Genomic DNA, 17,630 nt, shown 5'->3' with positions numbered 1-17,630 from the left:
AGGTCCCTGGATCCTCTTGCTGCTCCTCCTGGCCGCCGGCAGCAGAACATGGCGGACGCATGCCCAGTGCGCCCGCCATCTGTCTCCATCTGCCGGCCGGCAGGAGAACAGCAGTTGGGGCTAAAATTAGGGTTAGAGGTAGGGTTAGGGGTAGGGTTAGGGGTAGGGTTAGGGTTAGGGTTAGGGGTAGGGTTAGGGGTAGGGTTAGGGTTAGGGGTAGGGTTAGGGTTAGAAGTAGGGTTAGGGTTAGGTTAGGGTTAGGTTAGGGGTAGGGTTAGGTTAGGGTTAGGGGTAGGGTTAGGGTTAGGTTAGGGGTAGGGTTAGGGGTAGGGTTAGGTTAGGGTTAGGGGTAGGGTTAGGGGTAGGGGTAGGGTTAGGTTAGGGGTAGGGCTAGGGTTAGGGCTAGGGTTGGGGCTAAATTTAGGGTTAGGGTTGGGGCTAAATTTAGGGTTAGGGTTGGGGCTAAACTTAGGGTTAGGCTTCTTTCACACTTACGTCGGTACGGGGCCGTCGCAATGCGTCGGCCCGACATACCGACGCACGTTGTGAAAATTGTGCACAACGTGGGCAGCAGCTGTAGTTTTTCAACACATCCGCTGCCCAATCTATGTCCTGGGGAGGAGGGGGCGGAGTTACGGCCACGCATGCGCGGTCAGAAATGGCGGATGCGACGTACAAAAAAAGTTTCATTGAACGTTTTTTTGTGCCGACGCTCCGCCAAAACACAACTGATCCAGTGCACGACGGACGCGACGTGTGGCCATCCGTCACGATCCGTCGGCAATACAAGTCTATGGGCAAAAAACGCATCCTGCGGGCACATTTGCAGGATCCGTTTCTTGTCCAAAACGACGGATTGCGACGGAATGCCAAACGACGCAAGTGTGAAAGTAGCCCTAGGGCTAGGGTTAGGGTTGGGGCTAAAGTTAGGGCTAGGGTTGGGGCTAAAGTTAGGGTTAGAGCTGGGATTAGGGTTAGGGTTTGGATTAGGGTTGGTATGAGGGTTAGGGTTGGCATTAGGGTTACGCTTGGGATTAGGGTTAGGTTTGGGATTAGGGTTAAGGTTAGGGTTGTGATTAGGGGTGTATTGGGATTAGGGTTAGGTTTGAGGTTAGGGTTGAGATTAGGATTAGGGGTGTGTTGGATTTAGGGTTTTGATTAGGGTTATGGTTAGGGTTGACATTAGGGTTGTTTTGGGGTAAGGGTTGTGATTATGGTTAGGGTTAGTGATTAGGATTATGGATGAGGTTGGGATTAGGGTTAGGAGTGTGTTGGGGTTAGGGTTGGAGCTAGAATTGGGGGGTTTCCACTGTTTAGGTACATCAGGGTGTCTCCAAACACGACAGCCAATTTTGCGCTCAAAAAGTCAAATGGTGCTCCCTCCCTTCTGAGCTCTGCCGTGCGCCCAAACAGTGGGTTACCCCCACATATGGGGCATCAGCGTACTCGGGATAAATTGGACAACAACTTCTGGGGTCCAATTTCTCTTGTTACCCTTGTGAAAATAAAAACTTGGGGGCTACAAAATCTTTTTTGTGAAAAAAAAAATATTTTTTATTTTCACGACTCTGCATTCTAAACTTCTGTGAAGCACTTGGGCATTCAAAGTTCTCACCACACATCTAGATAAGTTCCTTGGGGGGTCTAGTTTCCAAAATGGGGTCACTTGTGGGGGGTTACTACAGTTTAGGTACATCAGGGGCTCTGCAATCGCAACATAATGCCCACAGACCATTCTATCAAAGTCTGCATTCCAAAACGGCGCTCCTTCCTTCCGAGCTCTGCCGTGCGCCCAAACAGTGGTTTACCCCCACATATGGGGTACCAGCATACTCAGGACAAATTGGACAACAACTTTTGGGGTCCAATTTCTCTTGTTACCCTTGTGAAAATAAAAATTTGGTGGCTAAAAAAATCTTTTTTGTGGAAAAAAAAAATATTTTTTATTTTCACGGCTCTGCATTATAAACTTCTGTGAAGCACTTGGGCATTCAAGGTTCTCACCACACATCTAGATAAGTTCCATGGGGGGTCTAGTTTCCAAAATGGGGTCACTTGTGGGGGATTTCTACTGTTTAGGCACATCAGGGGCTCTTCAAACGCGACATGGCGTCCGATCTCAATTCCAGCCAATTCTACATTGAAAAAGTAAAACGGCACTCTTTCTCTTCCAAGCTCTGCGGTGCGCCCAATCAGTGGTTTACCCCCACATATTGGGTATCGACGTACTCAGGAGAAATTGCACAACAACTATAGTGGTCTAATTTCTCCTGTTACCCTTGTGAAAATAAAAATTTGTGGGCAAAAAGATCATTTTTGTAGAAAAAATGCAATTTTTTTTTTCACGGCTCTACGTTATAAACTTCTGTGAAGCACATGGGGGTTCAAAGTGCTCGCCACACATCTAGATAAGTTCCTTAAGGGGTCTAGTTTCCAAAATGGTGTCACTTGTGGGGGGTTTCCACTGTTTAGGCACATCAGGGGCTCTCCAAACGCGACATGGCGTCCAATCTCAATTCCAGCCAATTTTACATTGAAAAAGTAAAACGGCACTCCTTCACTTCTAAGTTCTGCGGTGCGCCCTAACAGTGGTTTACTCCCACATATGGGGTATTGGCGTATTCAGGAGAAATTGCATAACAAAATTTATGGTTACATTTCTGTTTTTACACTTGTGAAAATAAAAAAAATGGTTCTGAATTAAGATGTTTGCAAAAAAAAGTTAAATGTTCATTTTTTCCTTCCACATTGTTTCAGTTCCTGTGAAGCACGTAAAGGGTTAATAAACTTCTTGAATGTGGTTTTGAGAACCTTGAGGGGTGTCGTTTTTAGAATGGTGTCACACTTCATTATTTTCTATCATATAGACCCCTCAAAATGACTTCAAATGTGATGTGGTCCCTAAAAAAAAATGGTGTTGTAAAAATGAGAAATTGCTGGTCAACTTTTAACCCTTATAACTCCCTAACAAAAAAAAATTTTGTTTCCAAAATTGTGCTGATGTAAAGTAGACATGTGGGAAATGTTATTTATTAACTATTTTTCATGACATATCTCTCTGATTTAAGGGCATAAATATACAAAGTTTGAAAATTGCAAAATTTTAAAAATTTTCGCCATATTTCCGTTTTTTTCATAAATAATCGCAAGTAATATCGAAAAAATGTTACCACTAACATGAAGTACAATATGTCACGAAAAAACAATCTCAGAATCAGCGGCATCCGTTGAAGCGTTCCAGAGTTATAACCTCATAAAGTGACAGTGGTCAGAATTGCAAAAATTGGCTTGGTCATTAAGTACCAAATTGGCTCTGTCACTAAGGGGTTAAAGTTGTGGTACATGTAAAGCCTGCCAATATGTGGTCAAAACAAATGTATTCTGTGATTCTGGTAATTCAACAGAGTACAAAATTTTACATTTCATAAATTGTCGTACGGCGATGGTCATTTATCAGGCTACATGTAATCTTACATATGTGGGGATGACTACCTGTGAATTACGTGTCAGAATATTAGAACACATTAAGGATATTAAAGCTGCTGATAAAATTGAAATTTAGGATAATGAGAATTTTAGTAAACTCAAACCCCTGGCTAGACACTTTCGTCGGTTTCATCCTAAACTATCCCACTTATTGATGGACAGGGGCATTGATCGGGTACACTTGGGCAATAGAAAAGGGGACTTCAGTGGAATTCTGGCACAGAAAGAATGCAAGTGGATCACACTCTTACAATGTATGAACCCCAGGGGCTTGAACGAACAGTGGGGTTTTTCTAGTTTTTTGTAGGTTATTCCTTTCTGGTTTCTATTATTAATTGTGTGTATATATATATATATATATATATATATATATATATATATATATATATATATATATCTTTTATATATTTTTTTATTTAAAAAAAACATTTCTTTATACACAAATGGTAGTTTTAGTGGTTGGGTTTTGGGCTTTTTTGACATTATTAAGGAGAAGATTATGAAGATACAGGTATTATTATTATTTGAGGTTATATACTTAGGATTTAGGGTAGTGTGGAACTTTGTGTTTAGGTTCAATCATATTCATATATGATATATCTGATTAAGTATAATTTGATCCCTATGTACACTTGCTTGGTGTTATGAGAATAGGTATGCATGAATGTGTATGTATGGTTGTATGTATATGGTATGTTTTGTTTGCATGTATGTGTGTATGTGTATGTATGTGTTTGTGTGTATGTGTTTACATATTAGGTGTGTGTGTGTATGTATGTGTTAAGTATGTATGCGTATGTGTTAGTATGTGTATGTATGTATGTATACATATATGTGTGTGTATGTATGTATGTATGTATATATATATATGTATGTATGTGGTAATATATGTGTGTGTGTGTGTATATGTATATGCACGCGTATGTATATGTGTATGTGTGTGGGTATGTGTATCCTATTTTTCATTATTTTCATTATTATTATATTTTTCATTTATTTACTTTTATTTTTATTTTATTATTTTCCCCATTCTTTATCAATATATATTTTTTTATTATTTAATTATTATCATATATATATATATATATATATATATATATATATATTTAATATTTATTGCCTTTTGATTATTTATATGTACTTATTTAGGTTACAGTATGCTTTTGAATATTAATGATTGCATTCATATTTATTTTCCGGTTATTTCATGATTATATACCATTCATTATTATTATATTGTTATATTGAGTTTTTGTATTGTTTTTTTCTTATATAGATGTTTTACACTGCAGCAACATGAACTAGGTATTATTTCCTATCCACAGTGAGCATTTCCGCCTTGATTTTACCATCTGTAGTTTGGCTCCTTCCCTTATCTAATATGGCTGCGGGGAAGCTGTGAGCCGTGGTGTGCATGCGCCGCCTTCATCCTGTGGCTGGGTGCCTGGTATGTGTGTTGACGATTGTGTCACCTGACGCCCTCGGTGACGCACTTCCGGGTCCCAGCCCCGATGATGGCGGCGGCTGCGTGCGCACTCGCGGCGCCATGTAACTATGGCGCCTCTTGATTAAAGATAGTTTGCAGCTGTTTTTCCTGCTATATATGAGCCCTCCTGCCCCACTCACATTACTCCCTGACGAAGTGGCAAGCAAAACGTGCGTTGGGGTGGTGTGTGCAGGGCAGTGGCATCCTGATACTGGTTGGTATAGTGCACTAATTTTCAATGGCACTTTTGGCAGCAATTGTGGTCTAGTGTATAATTATATTTTGGTGACCTCTTTTTCATGCACTTGTTATTTTGGTTGTCACATTTTGTGTTTAGTTGTATTTACTTTCAATATTTTAATAATTGCACTTTGGCACTACACTAATTAAATTAACATATTGGGATAAATTAATATTATATACACATATTTATACTTTTCACTACTGGATATATATATATATATATCTTAATTTTTAAATATAGCATCACATATTTATATCTATCATTAATGAATTGTTTTTTTGCTGCCAATTAATTTTATTATTATATATATTTATTATTTATCTATCTATGCCAATCAGTTTGGGTTTGCCCTGTCCTGCACATACATATGTTTCAATAAATTTTGATCTCCATAAACCACGGTATAGGAGATATATATATATATATATATACACACACACACTTTATACGTTATGTATATTTTTAATCCTTTTTAATTGTTTTTATATTCTTATTTTTGTCAATATCAATAAAGATTTCAGTATATGAATTGTTGTGGTGATATAGTTGTGATTTTATTATAATAAAATTAACATTTTGTTTTAAAAAAAAAAACTTTATTTGGTCTGATGAATATTTTTTGAGGGTTATATATTGCAGTTATATTCATTGACCATACAAGGTCATTATTTCTGGTATTTCTTCTCTATATAGGATTTTGCTTTAATTCTATTTTTTGGCTGTCCACTACCCTAGGTCTATACAGTATTTTGGCGTAAAAAAATGTAAAATATTTGAGACCACATATTGAAAAGTGTGATATCTCCGTCAGACTCCTGGTCTATCTGTGCTCTACAAATAGTTGATTTTCAGGCCTACATTTCACTTTTTTGGCTGTAAAAAATAAAAAATACCAGCCACATATTGAACAGTCTGGTATCTCTGAGACACGCCACATCTATCTGTGGCCTACAAATTGTGTCATTAGATTAGAGTCAAGGCTTGCATTCACCTTTTTATTAAAATGGGCAAGGTGCGTGGCAAGGGACGGGGAAGTAGATGTGATGGTGATGGTGCATGCAGAGGTCGAGGCTGTGGGCAAGCTGAAAGTGGGACCCAACAAACACCCACATCTTCTCGCAACAGATTCCTGTCAGAATTTATAGGGCACGCCCGAACAGCAGTCTTTACAGCAGAGCAGCGTGAAAAGATAGTTGGTTGGATGGCAGATAATGCTTCCAGTCACTTTGCCACCACCACCAGCACCCTGTCTTCCACACGGTCAAGTCTGAGTAGCTATGACTCTACACCCCATATTCCTCACCCTTATCCTCCTTCCTCCCACCATGCTGAGTGCCCTGAGACAACTGATCCAACACTTGGACACTTCGAAGAGTTGTTCACTTTTCCATTTATCAATAAGGGCAGCACGGTGGCGCAGTGGATAGCACAGCAGCCTTGCAGCGCTGGAGTCCTGGGTTCAAACCCCACTAAGGACAACATCTGCAAAGAGTTTGTATGTTCTCTCCGTGTTTGTGTGGGTGTCCTCCAGGTACTCCGGCTTCCTCCCACATTCCAAAGACATACTGATAGGGAATTTAGATTGTGAGCCCCATCGGGGACAGTGATGATAATGTGTGCAAACTGTAAAGCGCTGCAGAATATGTTAGCGCTATATAAAAATAAAGATTATTATTATTAATTTGTGCCTCTCTCCCGGTCTACTTGAAGCGAGGCAAGATGAGATTCCATGTAGCGATGCCAAAATATTTGAGCAGCCATGGTCACATGAAGGCGATGGTGTTAACGTGTCACAAGAGCTGGATGATGATGAGACACAATTGCCAGAAACTCAGGAAGAGGACCAGGGTGCGGAAGTGGAAGAAGAGGTGGTGGATGATAACTGACAAAACCTGGCAGGAGGACATGCAGAGCAAGGACAGCAGCACACAGGGGGATGAAGGCGTAGCACCCCAACAGGCAGGAAGATGCAGTGTGATGTTCGCAGACTAAAGAAGGGTAACACCAACACGACGGAAGTTGCCAGTACAATTGTAAGGTCTGTTTTTTTTAAATCTGCCGATAATGCCAAACAAGCCATTTGCAATGCCTGCAATGCCCGCAGCAAGGGTAGCGAAACTACCAGCCTGACCACCAGCTGCATGATCAGGTACATGCCAGCAAAGTACCCAACTTTGTGGTCCGAAACCCCAGAGTCCAGGGACAATGTCTGCAGGTGACACCACTGCTTCTTCCACTGTTGTGCATGCAAGCCAATCCCCTGTCCACAGTGCATGTGAAGATGCCTCTTGCCCTGCACCTGCCATTACTCTGACTCAACTAGCACCATCATCGAGCACGTCCACGTCCCAGCGCAGCCTTCAATTGTCCATACCACAGTCATTGGAATGCAAGCGGAAGTACGCCTCCAACACCCCACAGGCCACAGTACTAAATTCACAAATTTCTCATCTGCTTGCACTCGAAATGTTGCCTTTTAGGCTTGTGGAGATGGAAGCTTTCTGCAACCTGATGATGGCAGCCGTCTCAAGGTATTATGTCCCCAGCCACCATTATTTCTCCTGGTGTGCCGTCCCGGCATTACACAAGCACATGTCTCACAACATTAGCCATGCCCTCAACAATGCTGTTACTGGGAAGTCCACCTAACCATGGACATGTGGACAAGTGCTTCTGAGCAGGGATGGTACATCTTGCTGACAGCACACTGGTTTACCATAGTGGAAGCCAGGACCCAGTCGGACCTTGGGATGTGCACATCCTCCCAACCCCAAGGATTGCGGGCTCTACATCAATCTGGGTTGCCCCCACAGTCTACAGCTCCTGCACCTCCTCTTCTGCCTCCTCTTCAGCCTCCATCTTTGAAAGTAGCACATCAGTCACAAACTGGAAATACTGCAGCACTGCCTCAGCCAAGCGCCAACAGGCTGTGCTGAAGCTAATCTGCTTAGGTGAGAAACCACACAATGCTGAAAAGTTGTGGACAGCTGTGAAAGAGCAGTCAGATCTGTGGCTGACACTGCTGAACCTACAGCCAGACATGTGTGACAATGGCTGGAACCTGGTGGCGGCTCTGAGGCGAGGCGAGCTCACATACGTGCCTTGCCTGGCCCATGTGCTTAACCTCATAGTTCAGCGTTTTCTCAAAACCTACCCGGAGCTGCCAGATCTCCCTATGAAACTACGCCAACTGTGTGCCCATTTTAGAAAGTCGGCTACAGCTTCAGCTGCCCTTGTCATGCTTCAGCAGCGTTTGCAGCTTTCGGCTCACTGACTGGTGTGTGGTGTCCACACGCATTGAAACTCTACAGTGCATATGTTGGCAAGGATTTGTGAGCAGAAGAGGGCAGTTGTTGACTACTAGCATCAACAAGACCATCATTATTTAGTTCAAAGTCCACACATAAGACCTCAGGAGTGGACATGGATGTCAGTCATCTGTATCATCCTGCAAACCTTTGAGGAGTCCACCAAGATGGTGAGCAGCGATGATGCTATAATTAGCGTCACCATCCCGCTTCTCTGTATTCTGAAAAGCTATCTGCTCACAATGAAAGAGGATGCATTGCAGGCAGAGCACAAGGACATAGAGCAAGGAACAATGCAGGGTGATTACACACAGCCCAGCCTCATGTCATCCCAACTTGGATTGGTTGACAATGAGGAGGAGGAGGAAGAACAGGAGCTACTTTCAATTGGTAAAGATGGCACTACAAGCACAACTGTCATACCGTCTGTTCAGGGTGGATGGCCTGAGGACAGGGAGGAGGAGGAGGAGAAGCAGGAGGAGGACACCTTGGTCACTCATCCTGTTGTTGAAGACACGGAAGGCTTTCCTGTTACCAGTCTGGCACGCATTTCTGACTTTATGTTGCGCTGCCTTTCCTGTGACTATCGTATTGTAAAAATTTGATGTGATAGTCAATACTGGGTAGTGACACATTTAGACCCACGCTACAAGGAGAACAATCTCTTGTTCCAGAGGCAGGCAGATGTACTAAAATTGTGCTGTACCAGAGTGCCATTGTTGCGGAATTCTTAAAAAAATTCAGTTCTGAAAACGCTGGCGACAGACGTCACAGTGCGTTGGACAACCAACGAATACAAGCAAGAGAGACACAACTCCAATCCAGCAGTGTTAGGGCAACACTGGAAAAGTTCTAGGACAGTTTTCTCAGACCCTCCCATTACCCTGGCCCAGAGGCGCGGGGTAAGGTCACAAGGAATGGAATGTTTGGGAAGATGGTGAGGGAGTACCTTGCTGACCATACCAACGTCCTCCGTGATTCCTCTGTGCCTTTTAATTATTGGGTATCCAAGCTGGACACGTGGCACGAACTGGCTCTCTACACTAGCATTTTGTCAGAGCAGGTTTTTAGTGCCGCTGGTGGAAATATAAGAGATAAGTGCATTCGCCTGTCAAAAGATGACAGGCTGACTCTTATAAAAATGAACAAGGGCTGGATTGGCCAAGACTTCTCTACACCACCAAATGACAGCGAATCATAACCTCCAATACAGTGTCTTTTTGGGAGGTGTATTCCCATGCACCTCTTCACACCCACACATGAGTATAGGCTTCCTGATTTGGGCTGTTTCGTGTCCTCCTCCTTCTCCTCATCCTCATCATCAACCATCACTAGAACACCAGGGTGAATGTGTTCTGTGATGCTACAGCCAGTCTATTTTTTTCAAGGGTGTCTATGAGACCTGTAAAAATTTTTTTAAAAATGTACCCCCCATGGGGTAATGTTTGTCAGACCATGCACTTAGTGTATGAGCATTACAAGTATAGGAGACCCGCTCCTTTAAATTGGGAAAACATTAATGGGAGGACATCCTCCACATCTGTTCAGACACCACCACTTGGACATGAAGTTGAATGTGTTCCATGATGCTACAGCCACTCTAGTTCTTTGTATGATGGCCGGAAACAAATTTTTTTTAAAAATGTACTCCCCATGGGGAAATGTTTGTCAGCCCATGCACTTAGTGTATGGGCATTCCAAGTATAGGTGAAGCGCTCCTTTGTAATGTGAATTTTTTTTTATGAGACCCTCCTCCACGTTTCTTCCAGGGGGGATTGTGGTGCGTGCAAATTACGGCCAGGCCTTGCATTCACTTCACGGACAAAATTTCTGGTAATAAAAATTTAAAAAAAATTGGAACTTTTGTTTCATGTGGCCATCCAGTACGTTATTTCAAAGGGTTATTGGAGTACATGTAACATTGGTGCAGGGCAGGCCTTGCATTCACTGCATAAGCAAACAGTATGGGAGACACACTTTCTTCTAATGAGAACAATTTTGTCATGATGCCCTCAAGTACGTCTGACGAAAGGGTAATTGGGGTGCATATAACTTTGGTGTAGGGTAGGCCTTGCATTCAGTGCATAAGCAAACAGTATGGGAGACACAATTTCTTCTAATGTGAACAATTTTGTCATTAGGTCCTCAAGTACATCTGCTGAAACGGTTATTGGGGTGCATGTAACTTAGGGGAAGGCCAGGCCTTGCATTCACTGCATAAGCAAACAGTATGGGAGACACATTTTCTTCTAATGGGAACAATTTTGTCATAAGGCCCCGATGTATGCCTGCTGAAATGGTTATTGGGGTGCATGTAATTTGAGGGCAGGCTAGGCCCTGCAGTCAGTGCATAAGCAAACAGTATGGGAGACACACTTTCTTCTAATGGGAACAATTTTTTTCATGACGCCCTCAAGTACATCTGCTGAAATGGTTATTGGGGTGCATGTAACATTGGTGCATGGCAGACCTTGCATTCAGTGCATAAGCAAACAGTAAGGGAGATGCACTTTCTTCTAATGGGAACAATTTTGTCATGAGGCACTCAAGTTCATCTGTTGAAAGGGTTATTGGGGTGCATGTAACTTTGGTGCAGAGCAGGCCTTGCATTCAATGCATATGCAAACAGTATGGGAGACACACTTTGTTCTAATGGGAACAGTTTTGTCATGAGGTGGTGAAGTACGTCTGCTGAAACGGTTTTTGAGGTGCATGTAACTTTGGGGCAGGCCAGGCCTTGCATTCAATGCATAAGCAAACAGTATGGGAGACACACTTTCTTCTAATGAGAACAATTTTGTCATGATGCCCTCAAGTACATCTGCTGAAAGGGTTATTGGGGTGCATGTAACTTTGGGGCAGGCCAGGCCTTGCATTCAGTGCATAGGCAATGACAGTATAGGAGACCCACTGTTTAATGGCCCTTTAAGAAGAATATTGCCGCCTGATGCCCTCTAAAAATAGGCTCTATGACTTTAAGAGTACCTGCTTCATAAATGAAACAACAAGCATTTATACTGGTTGAAAGCAATGATAAAGTTGAAAAACGCATCAAAAACGCTGCGTGTGAACATAGCCCAAGTGATGGAGGAACATTTTAGTTTGGGATTAGCTATTTTGCCTTATATACAAGTCATTACCCTGGAAAGGATCTTCCTTAACATATTTCCCAGCAAAATCCATTTTGGTTTCGTGTTTGTATGTTTTTTGGTGCACCTGTAAAAATGGCGTGAACCTCTGACAACATTGTTTACAGCTGTGGCCTAGGAGTCAGAAATGCTTCCAGGGACATTTTCAGTGATGTTCCTGTGTAACTTGAGCAGTGTTTCCATGATTTTCAGACTTTTTAGACCTTAAAAGGACCTCTGGGGGTGATTGTGATAAAAATGCTTGCGTCTCCCATAGACTTACATTGGGCTTGTTGTTCTGTCAAAGTACCCGAGTATTACAAATTGTTCGACCCAAGCAACGAGACCCGAGAATTCTAGTGCTCCTTCATCACTACTCACAACACATCAAAGCCAGCAGAAGATTCCATCAAAGTCTGCATTCCAAAACGTCACTACTTTCCTTCTGAAAACCAAGGTGTGCCTAAAAAGTAGTTTTCTCCCACATATGGCAAATCAGCGTACTCAGGACAAATTGGACAACAACTTTTGGGGTCCAATTTCTCCTGTACCCTTGTGAAAAGACAAAATTGGGGGCTAAAAGATCATTTTTGTGGAAAAAAAATGATTTTTTATTTCACAGCTCTGCGTTATAAGCTTTAGTGAAACACTTGGGGGTTCAAAATTCTCACAACACATCTAGATTAGAGTTGAGCGACCTTGACCTTTTTAGAGTCGAGCCGGGTTTCGCGAAACCCGACTATCTCAAAAGTCGGGTCGAGTGAAATCGGCCGATTATGACGTAAAGTCGGGATCGACCGAAACACGAAACCCAATGCAAGTCAATGGGGCAGCATAGTCGGCAGTGAGTGGGGGCCAGGAAAACGCCTAGAGTGCCCATTTTAATGTCAAAACCATCCATTCTTCTTAATGAAGCTTGTCAAGCGTAATTTACCTTATAATAATTGGAAGGCATTTGAAATTGGGGGTCATTTGGCTAAAGTTGTGGTGGGTAGGGCTGGTTCAAGTAATTAGTGGGCCCAGGAAATCTGGACCATGTCACGGCAGTGGAGCAGGGCGAGGTAAGTATTTCAACTTTGCAAGTGCTGTGAACCTGAGCAAGCAGGGGGGGCCCACTCGTTGGCATTGGCACTGGCACAGGGCCCCTCAAAGTACAGCGGTGTGTTTGCACGGCGGGGGCGCCTCCCACCGGCAGCAACACTTTTGCGTACCATGAGAGGCCCTGTGCCAGTGACGTCGCCAACTAGTATTCCTCCCCCCACCTGATGAAGGAACCTGCACTTTCATCTGCACCTTCCTGTTTGTCCCCGTGTAAGGTGGTATGGTATGCGGGAAGGGGGACCTGACTTTCAGCAGGGTCACAATCTTGCAGTGTAGCGTGCACGGGAAATGTTGCGTTATGGGTCAATGTACCAGCAGACTCATCTATCACTGGCTGGGCAATGGGCAGGATGAGGAGGAAACACAGATATAGGCCCAAAGAATAAAGTGGGCTAAATGCAGTTCAAAATTGGTAACACAGGACTAATCAGGGGGCATTGCAGTGGAGGACAACTGGAATGAGAGGCTGACACAGAGAGTAGGCCCAAATCAGTAAGTAGTCGAAATGCAGTTCAAAATTGGCAACAGTAGTAAACAGGCGGCACAGCTTTGTTCAGTGGAGGAGAACAGCAAGGAGTGGCAGACACCGATAGTAGGCCCCAACCCAACTAGTAGGCCAAATGCAGTCTAACATTAACAACTACTTAACGAGCGCCTGAAAACGGAATTTCAGGACAGGAAACCAGGAGAACAGCAAGGAGCGGCAGACACCGATAGTAGGCCCCAAACCAACTAGTACGCCAAATGCAGTTGTTCCGTTTAACCACAATTTAATGAGAGCCTGAAGATAGAAGTTCAGGAAAGGCAACCTGGAGAACACCTTGGAGTGGAACACACCATCTCTCTACACCCCATACCCAATTTGTAGGTCTAATGCAGCGTAGTTTCCAACAACTACTAAACGAGAGCATGATGATCGAAGCATTGGCGAGGAAACCTGGGGAACACCTTGGAGTGGAACACACCATCTCTCTACAGTGGAACACACCATCTCTCTACACCCCATACCCAATTTGTAGGCCTAATGCAGCGTAGTTTCCAACAACTACTAAACGAGAGCCGGAAGATCGAAGCAATGGAGAGGAAACCTGGGGAACACCTTGGAGTGTAACACACCATCTCTCTACACCCCATACCCAATTTGTAGGCCTAATGCAGCGTAGTTTCCAACAACTACTAAACGAGAGCCGGAAGATCGAAGCAATGGAGAGGAAACCTGGGGAACACCTTGGAGTGTAACACACCAGCTCTCTACACCCCATACCCAATTTGTAGGCCTAATGCAGCGTAGTTTCCAACAACTACTAAACGAGAGCCGGAAGATCGAAGCAATGGAGAGGAAACCTGGGGAACACCTTGGAGTGTAACACACCATCTCTCTACACCCCATACCCAATTTGTAGGCCTAATGCAGCGTAGTTTCCAACAACTACTAAACGAGAGCATGATGATCGAAGCATTGGCGAGGAAACCTGGGGAACACCGTGGAGTGGAACACACCATCTCTCTACAGTGGAACACACCATCTCTCTACACCCCATACCCAATTTGTAGGCCTAATGCAGCGTAGTTTCCAACAACTACTAAACGAGAGCCGGAAGATCGAAGCTCAGGAAAGGCAACCTGGAGAACACCTTGGAGTGGAACACACCATCTCTCTACACCCCATACCCAATTTGTAGGCCCAATGCAGCGTAGTTTCCAACAACTACTAAACGAGAGCCGGAAGATCGAAGCAATGGAGAGGAAACCTGGGGAACACCTTGGAGTGTAACACACCATCTCTCTACACCCCATACCCAATTTGTAGGCCTAATGCAGCGTAGTTTCCAACAACTACTAAACGAGAGCCGGAAGATCGAAGCAATGGAGAGGAAACCTGGGGAACACCTTGGAGTGTAACACACCATCTCTCTACACCCCATACCCAATTTGTAAGCCTAATGCAGCGTAGTTTCCAAAAACTACTAAACGAGAGCCGGAAGATCGAAGCTCAGGAAAGGCAACCTGGGGAACACCTTGGAGTGTAACAAACCCTCTCTCTACACCACGGAAGGGCTGATTCTTAGGATGGAAGGCTGTCGGAAAGAAGCAGGGCGCGTCCGAGGGTGATTATATTCTTATTAGGTATATACTCACCCTCGGACGCGCCCTGCTTCTTTATTTGTAATGAATGTTTATTTGCAATGTGGTTTTGACTTACTCTATTTTTTTGGTAAATAATGATTTTATTATTTTCATTGTTTTGCATCTTCTTGGCAATAATATAAAGAAGACGCGACAGGACAACACTCGGTGGATGCCATATCTGTGTTTAAAATTGAAAAAACCTTTCAGTTAACTACTTGCAGGAGAAAGTTATTGTAGCTGGTGGCCATTTTTAGTACTGTACCAGATTTTTGTTGTATGTGTTTGTTTTTAATGTTAAAATGTCTGCATTTGATATCTCTCCAGTATTTTCTTTTTTATAAGCAAAATACTTATTTTTATATTTTCTGATGTTGGTTCCAGGGGTACACGGGCAGCAGTGGTGTGGTCAGTGGAGGCCTAGTGGAAGGAGTGACCGCAGACAGGTATCGAAGGCCTAAAATAATAACACATGGCTGTAGGCAATTTTAAATTGGTTACAGGGGTACACGGGCAGCAGTGGTGTGGTCAGTGGAGGCCTAGTGGAAGGAGTGACCGCAGACAGGCATCGAAGGCCTAAAATAATAACACATGGCTGTAGGCAATTTTAAATTGGTTACAGGGGTACACGGGCAGCAGTGGTGTGGTCAGTGGAGGCCTAGTGGAAGGAGTGACCGCAGACAGGCATCGAAGGCCTAAAATAATAACACATGGCTGTAGGCAATTTTAAATTGGTTCCAGGGGTACACGGGCAGCAGTGGTGTGGTCAGTGGAGGCCTAGTGGAAGGAGTGACCGCAGGCAGGCATCGAAGGCCTAAAATAATAACACATGGCTGTAGGCAATTTTAAATTGGTTACAGGGGTACACGGGCAGCAGTGGTGTGGTCAGTGGAGGCCTAGTGGAAGGAGTGACCGCAGACAGGCATCGAAGGCCTAAAATAATAACACATGGCTGTAGGCAATTTTAAATTGGTTCCAGGGGTACACGGGCAGCTGTGGTGTGGTCAGTGGAGGCCTAGTGGAAGGAGTGACCGCAGACAGGCATCGAAGGCCTAAAATAATAACACATGGCTGTAGGCAATTTTAAATTGGTTACAGGGGTACACGGGCAGCAGTGGTGTGGTCAGTGGAGGCCTAGTGGAAGGAGTGACCGCAGACAGGCATCGAAGGCCTAAAATAATAACACATGGCTGTAGGCAATTTTAAATTGGTTACAGGGGTACACGGGCAGCAGTGTTGTGGTCAGTGGAGGCCTAGTGGAAGGAGTGACCACAGACAGGCATCGAAGGCCTAACATAACAAAAATGTCAATACAATGGTATTGTCAGTGGCAGGCATTGAAGGATGTCAGCGCATAGACTAAACATTGGTGGAGCTGTGAGATAATTTTGCAAGTGGTAGAGCACTGTTTGAGCTGGGGTGGGGGGAAACTGTCTTGTGGCCGGCGGTACAGGCCCAGGGCCCCTCATATTACAACGGTGTGTCTGACGTTGGGTGCGCACCACCACCGCCAGAGACACTTTATTGTACTAGGAGGGACCCAGTGGCAGTGCCGTCGACCAAAAGCGGGCTCACCCACCTCTTCAGACAAACTGCACTCTCACGGGTGCTGTCGCCAAGTGTCGATACCACGGCCCCGTGTGGGGAGTTTGGCCATTTAGTGAGGTGTAAACATGTCGTATGCTGGACAATCAGGTGCAGAAAATTACGAGATTGGAAAAGGCATTCAGAATAGTCCACAGGCAAGACCTTTTCATAGGAAAGCTAGGTGTCAGCCGGGCAAGGTGGGGCAAAAGATTTCGAAATCCAGTTGTGGTTCATTTTAATGAAGGTTAGATCATCTACATTTTGGGTAGCCAGACGAGTCCTTTTTTCTGTTAGTATTGAACCTGCAGCACTGAATACTCTTTCTGATAGGACACTAGCTGCCGGGCAAGCAAGCTCCTGCAATGCATATTCTGCCAATTCTGGCCAGGTGTCTAATTTTGATGCCCAGTAATCAAATGGGAATGACGGTTGAGGGAGAACATCGATAAGGGATGAAAAATAGTTTGTAACCATACTGGACAAATGTTGTCTCCTGTCACTTTGAATTGATGCTGCAGTACCTGTCCTGTCTGCGGTCATAGCAAAATCACTCCACAACCTGGTTAGAAAACCCCTCTGGCCAACGCCACTTCTGATTTCTGCCCCTCTAACTCCTCTGGTCTGCTGGCCCCTGCAGCTTGTGTGAGAACGATCACGGGCGCTGTGTGCAGGGAATGCCAGAAGCAAACGGTCAACAAGAGTTGATTGTTTGGTTGCTAATATTAGTTCCAAGTTCTCATGTGGCATTATATTTTGCAATTTGCCTTTATAGCGAGGATCAAGGAGGCAGGCCAACCAGTAATCGTCATCATTCATCATTTTAGTTATGCGTGTGTCCCTTTTGAGGATACGTAAGGCATAAACCGCCATGTGGGCCAAAGTTCCAGTTCTCAAATCTGCGGTTGAGCTTGGTTGAGGGGCAGTTTCAGGCAAATCCACGTCACTTGTGTCCCTCAAAAAACCAGAACCCGGCCTTGCCGCGCCACCAATTTCCAGTGGCCCCGGAAAAGCTTCCTCATTAAAAATATAATCATCCCCATCATCCTCCTCGTCCTCCTCCTCCTCTTCGCCCGCTACCTCGTCCTGTACACTGCCCTGGCCAGACAATGGCTGACTGTCATCAAGGCTTTCCTCTTCCTCAGCTGCAGACGCCTGATCCTTTA

This window comes from Ranitomeya imitator, chromosome 4 (assembly GCF_032444005.1).
Source record: "Ranitomeya imitator isolate aRanImi1 chromosome 4, aRanImi1.pri, whole genome shotgun sequence".
Classification (NCBI taxonomy): Eukaryota; Metazoa; Chordata; class Amphibia; order Anura; family Dendrobatidae; genus Ranitomeya; species Ranitomeya imitator.
This window is presented reverse-complemented; position numbering follows the sequence as displayed.